We start from the raw sequence: 12,199 nt of genomic DNA on the forward strand, positions 1-12,199 counted from the left end.
CTACTGCTAGAAGAGATAGAAGACGTATTATTAATATTGTTAAGCAAGAAAAGCAGGAAGGGGACGTGGATGTTCTTGTCCATCTAGGGACAAATGACCTGGCTTGCAATGAAGTGTCATAGGTGAAAAAATCTTTTATCACACTTGGTAATGACGTACAGGATTTTGCATCCACCATTTCATTTTCTGAAGTTCTGCCTGTGCATAATGTTCAGAATGATAGGCAGAGGCGCATAAAGGAGTTCAACATATGGCTTGGTAAATGGTGTCAAGAGCAAGGATTTGGCTTTGTTTCTCATGATAGCTCTACTTGGAATAGAAAGGAACTGTACAAAAAAGATGGTTTGCATCTTTCTCTCAAAGGAACAAATGTACTTAGTGAACAACTCCAAGAATTTGCGAAAGAGTATTTAAACTAGGAAGGGGGGGCAAAAGAGTGAAAATAAAAGAGTCCAAGTGCCCCCCGAAACAATGCCAGAACAGGTCAGAAGCACAGAGGTTAAGAAATGATAAGCTCAGAGTCCTGTCTACAAATGCTCGCAGTTTAGGTAAAAAAAATCAAGGAACTTGGGTCAATAATGGCATCTGAGAATGTAGATTTAGTGGCTGTTACGGAGACATGGTTTAATGAAAGAAATGACTGGGACATAACCATACCAGGGTACTCTTTATACAGAAGAGACAGAGAAGGCCCTGTATGTGAAAGATAGCATTAAATCTAACCTAATACAAGTTGGTGAGGCCAACATAGAGTCAGTTTGGGTTACGTTGCAGTTTGCTAACCATGCAGTAACTCGTGTAGGTGTGATATATAGACCACCTGGTCAAGTTAAAGAACTAGATGATCTACTAGTTGAAGAAATAGCTAAAATGACAATGAAAGGAGAAGTTATCATTATGGGAGATTTCAATCTTCCAGATATAAACTGGAAAACCAAAATAGCAAGTTCTACCAGGAGTACAGATATTCTAAATTCCCTACTGGGGTTATCTCTACAACAAGTGGTTGAGGAGCCAACCCGGAGGGAGGCCATTTTGGATTTGGTATTCACAAATGGGGATTCGGTATATGATGTCATTGTAGGTGAAACCTTGGGATCTAGTGATCACCAGTCAGTGTGGTTTAATATAAGAACTGTGAAAGAGTCCCACCACACAAAAACAAAAGTTTTAGATTTTAGAAAAACAGACTTTTCAAAAATGAAATTAGTCATAAATGAGTCCTTATCAGACTGGAACGGATTACATGGAGTCCAGGAGAAATGGGACTACTTAAAAGGTGCTTTATTGAAGGCAACAGAAAATTGCATTAGACTTGTCAGTAAAAGCAAAAAAAGGAGGAGACCACTGTGGTACTCAGCAGAAGTGGCCCAAATCATTAAAAATAAAAGCTAGCATTTTGTAATTATAAAAAAACCCAGAGCAATGAAGATAAGGAAATCTACAAGATTAGGCAGAGAGAGGCCAAGCAAGTTATAAGAACTTCTAAAGCGCAGGCAGAAGAAAAACTAGCTCAGTCTATGAAAAAAGGGGATAAGACATTCTTCAGATATATAAATGAAAAAAGGAAATTAAAACAAGGAATAACTAAATTAAAAACAAAGGACGGAAGGTATGTAGAAGAGAATAAAGGGCTAGCCGACTGCCTTAATGAATACTTCTGTTCAGTTTTTACAAAAGAAAAAGGAGAAGGACCTCCACTAGAAAGAATGACTAATAAATCGTTTGATGCATGTATCTTTACAGAGGAAGATGTTCTAAGTTTGCTGTCTAAGGTGAAGACAAATAAGTCACAGGGGCCTGATGAGATACACCCAAAATTATTAAAAGAGCTTAGTGGTGAGCTGGCAAAACCGTTAACAGATTTATTTAACCAATCATTAGTAACAGGAGTCGTCCCGGAAGATTGGAAATTGGCAAATGTCGTGCCCATTCACAAGAAAGGTAGTAGGGAGGAATCGAGCAACTATAGACCAGTGAGTCTGACATCAATAGTAGGCAAATTAATGGAAACCCTATTAAAGGATTGGATTGTGGAACATCTAAAATCCCATGGATTGCAAGATGAAAAACAACATGGGTTTACTTCAGGGAGATCATGTCAAACAAATCTTATAGATTTTTTTGACTGGGTGAATAAAATAATAGACGGTGGAGGTGCAGTAGACATCGCATATCTAGATTTTAGTAAGGCTTTTGACACTGTCCCACATAGAAGACTTATCAATAAACTGCAGTCATTGAGCATGGACTCCCATATTGTTGAGTGGATTAGGCAGTGGCTGAGTGAAAGACAACAGAGGGTTGTAGTCAATGGAGAACATTCAAAACAAGGTCATGTTACCAGTGGGGTTCCACAGGGATCTGTACTGGGACCGATTTTGTTTAATATCTTCATAAGTGATATTGCAAAAGGCCTCGATGGTAAGGTTTGTCTTTTTGCTGATGACACAAAGATATGTAACAGGGTTGATGTTCCTGGAGGGAAACGCCAAATGGAAAAGGATTTAGGAAAACTAGAAGAATGGTCAGAACTCTGTAAACTGAAATTTAATGTGGATAAGTGCAAGATAATGCACCTGGGGCGTAAAAACCCAAGGGCAGAATATAGAATATTTGACACAGTCCTGACCTCAGTATCTGAGGAAAGGGATTTAGGAGTAATTATTTCAGAAGACTTAAAGGTGGGAAGACAATGTAATAGAGCAGCACGAAATGCCAGCAGAATGCTTGGATGTATAGGGAGAGGTATAAGCAGTAGAAAGAGTGAAGTGCTTATGCCGCTGTACAGAACACTAGTGAGACCTCACTTGGAGTATTGTGCGCAGTACTGGAGGCCATATCTCCAGAAGGATATAGATACTCTAGAGAGAGTTCAGAGAAGAGCTACTAAACTAGTACATGGATTGCAGGATAAAACTTACCAGGAAAGGTTAAAGGACCTTAATATGTATAGCTTGGAAGAAAGAAGAGACAGAGGGGATATGATAGAAACTTTTAAATACATAAAGGGAATCAACTCGGTAAAGGAGGAGAGCATATTTAAAAGAAGAAAAACTACCACAAGAGGACACAGTTTTAAATTAGAGGGGCAAAGGTTTAAAAGTAATATAAGGAAGTATTACTTTACTGAGAGAGTAGTGGATGCATGGAATAGCCTTCCTGCAGAAGTGGTAGCTGCAAATACAGTGAAGGGGTTTAAGCATGCATGGGATAGGCATAAGGCTATCCTTCATATAAGATAGGGCCAGGGGCTATCCATAGTACTCAGTATATTGGGCAGACTAGATGGGCCAAATGGTTCTTATCTGCCGACACATTCTATGTTTCTATGTTTCTATGCTGTCACCACCAGTCCTGCTCAAAGTCAGAACCACGCTAACACAGCCACTGCTGTTTCCTGCTCATGCTTGGACGTATGTGGGGAGGGCCAGAGTGAGAAATGTTGTGCCCGCATATGCCTAATCAAGGTCTACCCGGAGGGGCTACCAGAAAAGGCAGTAAAAATGTATGCCATCATTGACGACCAAAGCAACCACTCCCTAGCAGGACCTAAATTCTTTGAAGCCTTTGGAATAAAGGGACCATCAGAACCCTACATCTTAAACACCTGCTCGGGTCGCTTAGAGACTAGCGGCAGGAGGGCACAAGGATTCATCGCTTGATCCGTCAGTGGGGATATGGAAATACCTCTACCGACGCTGATTGAATGCGATCAAATACCCAACCATAGGGATGAAATTCCTACCCCAGAAGCTGCATTTCACCATCCACACCTAAGGCACCTAGCCAACGTTATCCCACCTATGGACAACAACGCCGAGATTCTACTCCTGCTAGGCAGAGACAATCTAAGGGTACACAAGGTGCGTCAACAGTGTAATGGTCCCTACTATGCACCATATGCCCAGAGACTGGACTTGGGATGGGTGGTCATAGGAAATGTATGCTTGGATCAACCAAGAATCCGCTCTTTAAAAACGTACGTGCGTGGAGATGGACGCACAACTTGCATTAAGCCTTGCCCTCATCACTATGAGGTGAAAGAGAAGCCTCCAGACCTCATACAACCACCCGACAACATTCCTCCCTTCTTTGCTGACAACTTGGGAAGATTAGTCTTTCACACAAGCAAGGACGATGATAAAGTAGCTTTGTCAGTAAAGGACAGAGAATTTATCAAGATAATGGACAATGAGTTCCTTAAAGACGAAACCAATCACTGGGTTTCTCCATTACCCTTCCGAACTACCAGGGTGAGACTCCCGAACAATAGGGAACAAGCTCTGTCTAGATTTAACTCTCTTCAGCGTACCATGAACAGTAAGCCTGAGATGAGAGAACACATCGTTGCCTTTATCGACAAAATATTCCACAACAACCATGCAGAACCAGCTCCATCCTTAGGGAAGAACGACGAGTGCTGGTACTTGCCTTCATTTGGAGTGTATCACCCACGGAAACCTAATCAAATTAGGGTTGTTTTCGACTCAAGTGCCAAACATCGAGGTGTATCTCTTAATAACCTAGTTGGAGTGCTGATGAGGTTCAGAAAAGAGCTCGTTGCCATCACCGCTGACATTGAACAGATGTAGTCAGAGAGGACCACCGGAATTTCCTCAGGTTTCTGTGGTACAAGAATAATGACACCAACGCAGAGATGGCGGAATATCGAATGAGGGTACACGTATTTGGAAACAGACCTTCACCTGTCGTGGCAACTTACGGCCTTCGGCGCACTGCATTAGAGGGAGAATCTGAGTACGGTAAAGACGCCAGAGACTTTGTAGAAAAGGACTTCTACGTAGACGATGGACTCAAATCACTACCGACTGAAGAAGCGGCTATCGATCTGCTCAAAAGGACTCAAAGTATGTTGTACCAAGCTAAACTTAGACTACACAAAATTGCTTCAAACAGCCTGGCCGTTATGAGGGCCTTCGAATCAGGCGATCATGCACCAGGATTCAAGGACATTAACTTGGGACTGGACAGTCCACATGTGCAGAGGAGCTTGGGCCTCAGATGGGATCTCTCGGCTGACTCCTTCGGTTTTCAGATAAGTTGTGCAGCCAAGTCCATTCAAGATCAGTTGGCGGAAAAGGGTTGCACCTGGATTTTCGATCCTCCTCATAGTTCCCACATGGGGGGCTCCTGGGAGAGAATGATCGGCATCTCACGCAACATCTTAAAGGGCTTCTGTCACCCCACTAAAGTCATATTTTTTTTTTGGGCTAGTTAAATTTACTTATATTGAGATATATGAAAATATAATGGTCTTACTTACTTTGATTCAGCAGTTTCTGTAAATTAGGTCTCTACCAGCAAGTAGGGCAGCTACTTGCTGGTAGCAGCTGCAGAAAACCGCCCCCTCGTCGTGTTGATTGACAGGGCCAGCCGGGATATCCTCCTCCGGCCAGCCCTGTCGGCATTTCAAAAATCGCACGCCTGTGTTCATTCGGCGCAGGCGCTCTGAGATGAGGAGGCTCGCCTCCTCAGAACTCCCTCAGTGCGCCTGCGCCGATGACATCACCGAAATAGAAGACGTCATCGGCGCAGGCGCACTGAGGGAGTGCTGAGGAGGCGAGCCTCCTCATCTCAGAGCGCCTGCGCCAAATGAATACAGGCGCGCGATTTTTGAAATGCCGATAGGGCCGGCCGGAGGAGGACATCGCGGCTGGCCCTGTCAATCAACACGACGAGGGGGCGGTTTTCTGCAGCTGCTACCAGCAAGTAGCCGCCCTACTTGCTGGTAGAGACCTAATTTACATATTATAAAACTTCGTTTTTAGAAGAAACTGCTGAATCAAAGTAAGTAAGACCATTATATTTTCATATATCGCAATATAAGTAATTTAACTAGCCCAAAAAAAAAAATGACTTTAGTGGGGTGACAGAAGCCCTTTAAATTCTATGTTGATGGATGTTAACTCGTCTAGACTCACACATGAGACTCTAGTCACCCTTCTCGCTGAAGTTTCGGCCATTATCAACTCAAGACCCCTTGTGCCAGTGTCTATGGATCCTGAAACACCAGCCATACTGACTCCAGCTATTCTATTTACCCAAAAAACTGAGAGTACGCTAATACCTAGTGGAGAATTTACTCATGCTAACATCTACCAAAAACACTGGAAACATGTACAATATCTAGCAGATTACTTCTGGAACAGGTGGCGAAAGGAGTACCTCAGTATTCTTCAAGGAAGAAGAATATGGCAACACAACAAACCAAACTTGAAGGAAGGAGACCTCGTATTGATGAAAGAGCAACAAACCGAAAGGATTGACTGGCCTATCGGACTAATTTCAAAGGTTTTCCCTAGCAAGGATGGCAAGGTCATGAAGGTGGAGTTGAAGATCTTCAGGAAAGGCGAGCTTAAAACGTTCTCAAGACCAATCAACAAACTCATTTTAATATTACCCATCGAGAACGTCCCTGCTGGGTGAACAGGACTGCATCTAGCTTCGCAGATCTTCTCCATTCCAAGTTGGAAAACAGGACTAATCTATGTTTTGCATTCTAACATGTTTTTTTACAGGTTGTTTATATTTTATGGACATTCGTCATAGTGAAATCCCCAAAGTAAATTTCAGAAGGGGAGTGTGCTGTTCTTTCAAATTTAATTCCTGCACTGTATTATTATCTCTTCTTACTATGTTGTTTCATCTATTGTTCTCTGCTGGCAGGAAATCGTATGCTGCACGCCTTGTTCCTTATCTATAAAGTTTTTCTCTCTGGGCGTGGTTTTAGCAGCCTTGGTCCTTGTCACTTCCTGTAGCCATTTTCAGTGCTGCATTCCTTTGTGACTGGAGACACACACCTTGGCTTGTGAAGGCATCAGTTTTTGACCAGCAGTTAGCCTCAGGAAAGACATCCACATCACAGCATTTACTGCATTTCTGTATTGCATCACCGTATGTCACTGCTCTGGATCAAATAAACCCACGTTTGATTGCATCCTCATGTCTACGTCTGGATCCATCTAACCTGAGCATCTGCCGGTCCGGTCTGCTCCACTGCTTGGATATGAAGGTAGGACAGTCACAAAGTCATTATCAGTTACACCTTCATTCGCCTTCATGTGGGGACAGAACAGGATCTGTGGATGACACTATCATGGGGTGGATCTGTGGCTGACACTGTTATAGGGAGGGGAATCTGTGGATTACACTGTTATAGGGAGGGGGATCTGTGGCTGACACTGTTATAGGGAAGGAAATCTGTGGATGACACTGTTATGGAGGGGGAAATGGGGATGACACTGTCATGGGGTGGATCTGTGGCTGACAATGTTATAGGGAGGGGAATCTGTGGATTACACTGGTATGGAGGGGGAAATGGGGATGACACTGTCATGGGGTGGATCTGTGGATGACACATATAGCATAAGATGCTATATACGGTATGTGTCATCCACAGATCCCCCCCATTGCAGTGTCATCCACAGATCCCCCTCCCTATAAAAGTGTCATCCACAGGCAACTAGGACATGTTGAAATCTGAGTGATTTTTTTTCTTTTTTAAACCACAGACAGCAGGACTTTTCTTCCCTGTTGTGGTTTTAGGTATTGGGTAAAGTATCAAATACTAAATAAGAGCGGAATAAGGCGGCACTGCTACTGCATCAGGTAAACAAATTCAGCCCCGTCTTCTGGCTCAGCGCCAACAAATGTAGTGACTAAATCTTCGTGTGTGGTGCTCAGCATTAAGAGAGAAAGCAAAATCGGATGCAACAATGTAGAGAAGGTAACAAAGCGAACATGCGGCACTCACCGAAGTAGCAAAAATGTATCTCTTTATTCTTCCTTCATTCAGGATGATAGTAAGTGGGGTCTGGGGTGGACAAACTCTTGCAGATGATCGGCGGCTACGGCCGTACTATCGCGCTTCTTCTGGCCGCTATAGACGTCATTGCGCAATGTTGCATTTTATAGAGGCGACGCCCCACAGCCGGAGCCATCAGCAACAGCCGTGCGCCGCAGGTTAGTGACGTTAAAAACATACATGTTAAGAAAACAAACTACATACAAATCAATACCACAGGTTAAGTCAGTCTTCATAATAATTCATATATTACGCATCGCTGTACAGTAATATTACTAATTTATGTAACATATAAGGGTGATCGCTATACAGGCCCCTTTCACACGGGCGAGTATTCCGAGTGGATGTGATGCGTGAGTTGAACGCATTGCACCCGCACTGAATACCGACCCATTCATTTCTATGGGGCTGTTCACATGAGCGGTGATTTTCACGCATCACTTGTGCATTGCGTGAAAATCGCAGCATGCTCTATATTCTGCATTTTTTGCGCAACGCAAGCCCCATAGAAGTGAATGGGGTTGCTTGAAAATCGCAAGCATCCGCAAGCAAGTGCGGATGCGGTGCGATTTTCACGCACGGTTGCTAGGAGACGATCGGGATGGAGACCCGATCATTATTATTTTCCCTTATAACATGGTTATAAGGGAAAATAATAGCATTCTGAATACAGAATGCATAGTAAAATAGCGCTGGAGGGGTTAAAAAAAATAAATAAATAAATTTAACTCCCCTTAAATCCACTTGCTCGCGCAGCACGGCATCTCCTTCTGTCTCCTTTGCTGAACAGGACCTGTGGTGACGTCACTCCGGTCATCACATGATCTTTTACCATGGTGATGGATCATGTGATGGATCATGTGATGACCGGAGTGACGTCACCACAGGTCCTGTTCAGCAAAGGAGACAGAAGGAGATGTCGGGCAGCGCGATCAAGGGTGACTAAGGTGAGTTAAATTATTCTTTTTTTTTTTTTTTTTAACCCCTCCAGCACCATTTTACTATGCATTCTGTATTCAGAATGCTATTATTTTCCCTTATAACCATGTTATAAGGAAAAATAATACAATCAACAGAACACCGATCCCAAGCCCGAACTTCTGTGAAGAAGTTCGGGTTTGGGTACCAAACATGCGTGATTTTTCTCACGCGAGTGCAAAACGCATTACAAGGTTTTGCACTCGCGCGGAAAAATCACGGGTGTTCCCGTAACGCACCCGCACATTTTCCCGCAACGCCCGTCTGAAAGAGGCCTTAAGGGGTCATAGAAACCTTTATTCTGACAAGGCTCAACACAAATAGGTTTCCTAGTGTCTCACTCCATATCTTAGAGGAATACGGACATGTCATTCCTATCGTTCAGCCCCGCTGCTCCAGTGGCTCTGGTGAGTAAAATCAACCTTGCTTCCCTCTGCAGGAGCAGCCGGTGTCGATCCCCTCCCTTAGGGATGGGTCGAACCTGTTCCACTCCTGCAAAGGAAAGACAACGCGGGCGGCCGCCTTACGCGGCCCTGATATGCTCAATCAAGCGGGGACATCCCCTGCCTGAAGGGATAGAATTGACATGTTCTCGTATTCGCTCGAACAGTGGACGAATTGTTTTGCCAATATAGAATCTCTAACAAGGACAAAAAACAACGTAAACAACAAAGGGTGTGCGGCACGTTATAAAATCCCGCACCACGTGTTTAACTCCTCCTATTTGTAACCACTTACTATGCAATTCACCCTCAATTACGGGGGTGAGTCGCTTGAATTTCTGAATGTGCGCGTCACAGTGAAGGATGGTGTATTACACACCACGGGCTTTCGTAAGCCCACAGCGACTAACTCGCTGCTTCACCAGACCAGCTTTCATCCGGCGTCTGTGAAGGGAGCCGTCAAAAAAGTAACCTCCCATACCTCAGGATGCAAATAATAATTTTACATTCAAGAAGATAAAATAATAAAATACAGCCCCTGAAACCAAGGCTGTTAGAGTAATTCGTGTTTATATTTCATTTTATTAATGATGAGAGATCTACCCTTTCAAGATTCAGCTGGCTGCAATCACAGGAAAGAATATATACAGTATACTGTATTCATATATACAGAACATTTCAGAAAAAAGGATACTTATTCATCATGCAATACCATCAGAAAGGCACCTGATTGGCACCAAATGTATTCTGCAGCAGCAGAACAACAACCTCAAACATACAGCCAATGTCATTAAGAACTATCTTTTGCATCAAGAAGAGCAAGGGGTCCTGAAAGTGATGATATGATCTCAAATGAGCTGTATGGGATTACTTGAAGAGACAGAAGGATTGGAGCAAGTCTACATCCACAGAAGAGTTGTGACTAGTTCTCCAAGATGTTTGGAACAACCTACCCGCTTAGTTCCTTCAAAAACTGTGTGCAAATTTACGTAGAAGAACTGCTGCTCTATGGAAATCATGAACAGACTGGAGCCAGAGGTGGCATATAGTGTTGAGCAAAGCGAAGCCTTTGAAGCTAAATTCGGTCTGAAGTTTAGGAAAACTTTGATTCGCAACGAATCCGAATCAGTTTTTGATAAAATGGCGCTGCACATGTTAAAAATGAAAGTAAGAAGCCTCGGAACGTGAGATCACCCATAATGATGTGCAACCAGCCAATCCGCAGATAGCCATCCCTTGGATGTCACCCCTATAAAGCCCTCATCCTGCATGGCCTTCGCCATTGTCCTGAGCTGAGCATAGGGAGAGATGTTGAAAGATGTTGCTGAAAACGATTAATAGAAGAATATTGGAGAGGGAGAGTGCAGGGACAGTGCAGGGACAGTGCAGGGACAGTGCAGGGAGAGTGCAGGGACAGCAGGGACAGTGCAGGGACTTATGCTGAGTCAGTTTTATTTATTTATTTCTACATTTACTTATTCCTACACCAGCAATAAACTAAGATTTGTAATTCAATACCAATAAGGCTACTTTTACTCTTGTGCTTTACCTTTCCGCTATTGAGATCCGTCATAGGATCTCAATTGCGCTGGTAAAACGCTTCCATTTTCTCCCCATTCATTGTCAATGGGGACAAAACTGAACTGAATGAAATGGAATGCAGCAAAATGTGTCCCCACACAATGTAAGTCAATGGGGACGGATCCGATTTCTCTGACACAACAGAAAACGGCTCCGTCCACCATTTGACTTTCAATGGTGTTCATGACGGATCTGTCTTGGCTATTTTAAAGATAATACAACCGGATCCATTCATAATGGATGCAGACGTTGTATTATCAGAACGGAAGCGTTTTTGCTGATCTTTGACGGATCCAGCAAAAACGCATGTGTGAAACTAGCCTAAGATGAAAGCCTTTATTATTCCGTTGCCAGCATGCCAACCAATACCATCCAATCTGCACCCGTTAGGAGGGCCAGATCTTAATGATGACCATCCTCATTCATTGCTGGCTTTACTTCTTCCAAATCTTCCTATAAAGTCTCCATGTCCTAGAAAAGTCAGCAAGATGCAGAGAGAGGAGGAGATGGATGTTCCTGATGACATATTCTCATCAATATTAGATGATGTGAAAAGGAGTAAAAGCAGATGGCAGAAGAACGGCTCCCACCTGTAGGGCAGGAGAGCGCTGGGTTGGAGAAGTGGGTATGCCAGAGCTGATTAATATTCTGTGTTTACTGTCAAATAACCTGCAGGAGATTGCAGGCCAGAACAGCAATAATTTGCATATTGTGCCCTCACCTAACCAGCCAAACCCCATACTAGCAACGGTCCCTGTTTAAAGGTGTCAATGAAGAAGGACTGTACAGTGTGGTCTTCATTATTAAATGAAAGGCAGCTGTGGGCTAATTGGCTGTGCCTTTCTTCACCGTAGCATGGCTGCAACTCGTCCGCAGCACGAACACTCCGTAGTGCCAACCCTAAGGCAGAGTGGCCTGGGTATACCTGATTTATAGTGATTTGTGATTAATTAATTCATAACTAATTTAATTTCTTGGCTAACTTTTAGTTGCCTAAAAGAATTTTTCAAAACGTTGCTCATCTCTAGTGGCATCCTGAGACAATGCCATGTTTATGAAACACCCAATGTGCAACTCAATAATTAGGCTGGGTGTTCACATACTTTTGGCTAAATAAAGTACTGTATATGTAAATGATTCAGCAATATAGACAATTTTGGTAATAATTATCATATCTACCGGTATTCGTGCAAGCCAAATCACAATAGTCTTTAGAATGGAGCACCAAAAGCAGCTACTTTGCCTCTTGTCTCAAGTTGGTGAGGAATACATAACAAGAATACGAGGAATATGTACTGTAATCTTCCATAGCACTTAATTTATGCTCTTAAAATAGAAACCTGCTCAGTAGTTTTCGCCAGACACAGCA

This window comes from Bufo bufo, chromosome 6, assembly GCF_905171765.1.
Source record: "Bufo bufo chromosome 6, aBufBuf1.1, whole genome shotgun sequence".
Classification (NCBI taxonomy): Eukaryota; Metazoa; Chordata; class Amphibia; order Anura; family Bufonidae; genus Bufo; species Bufo bufo.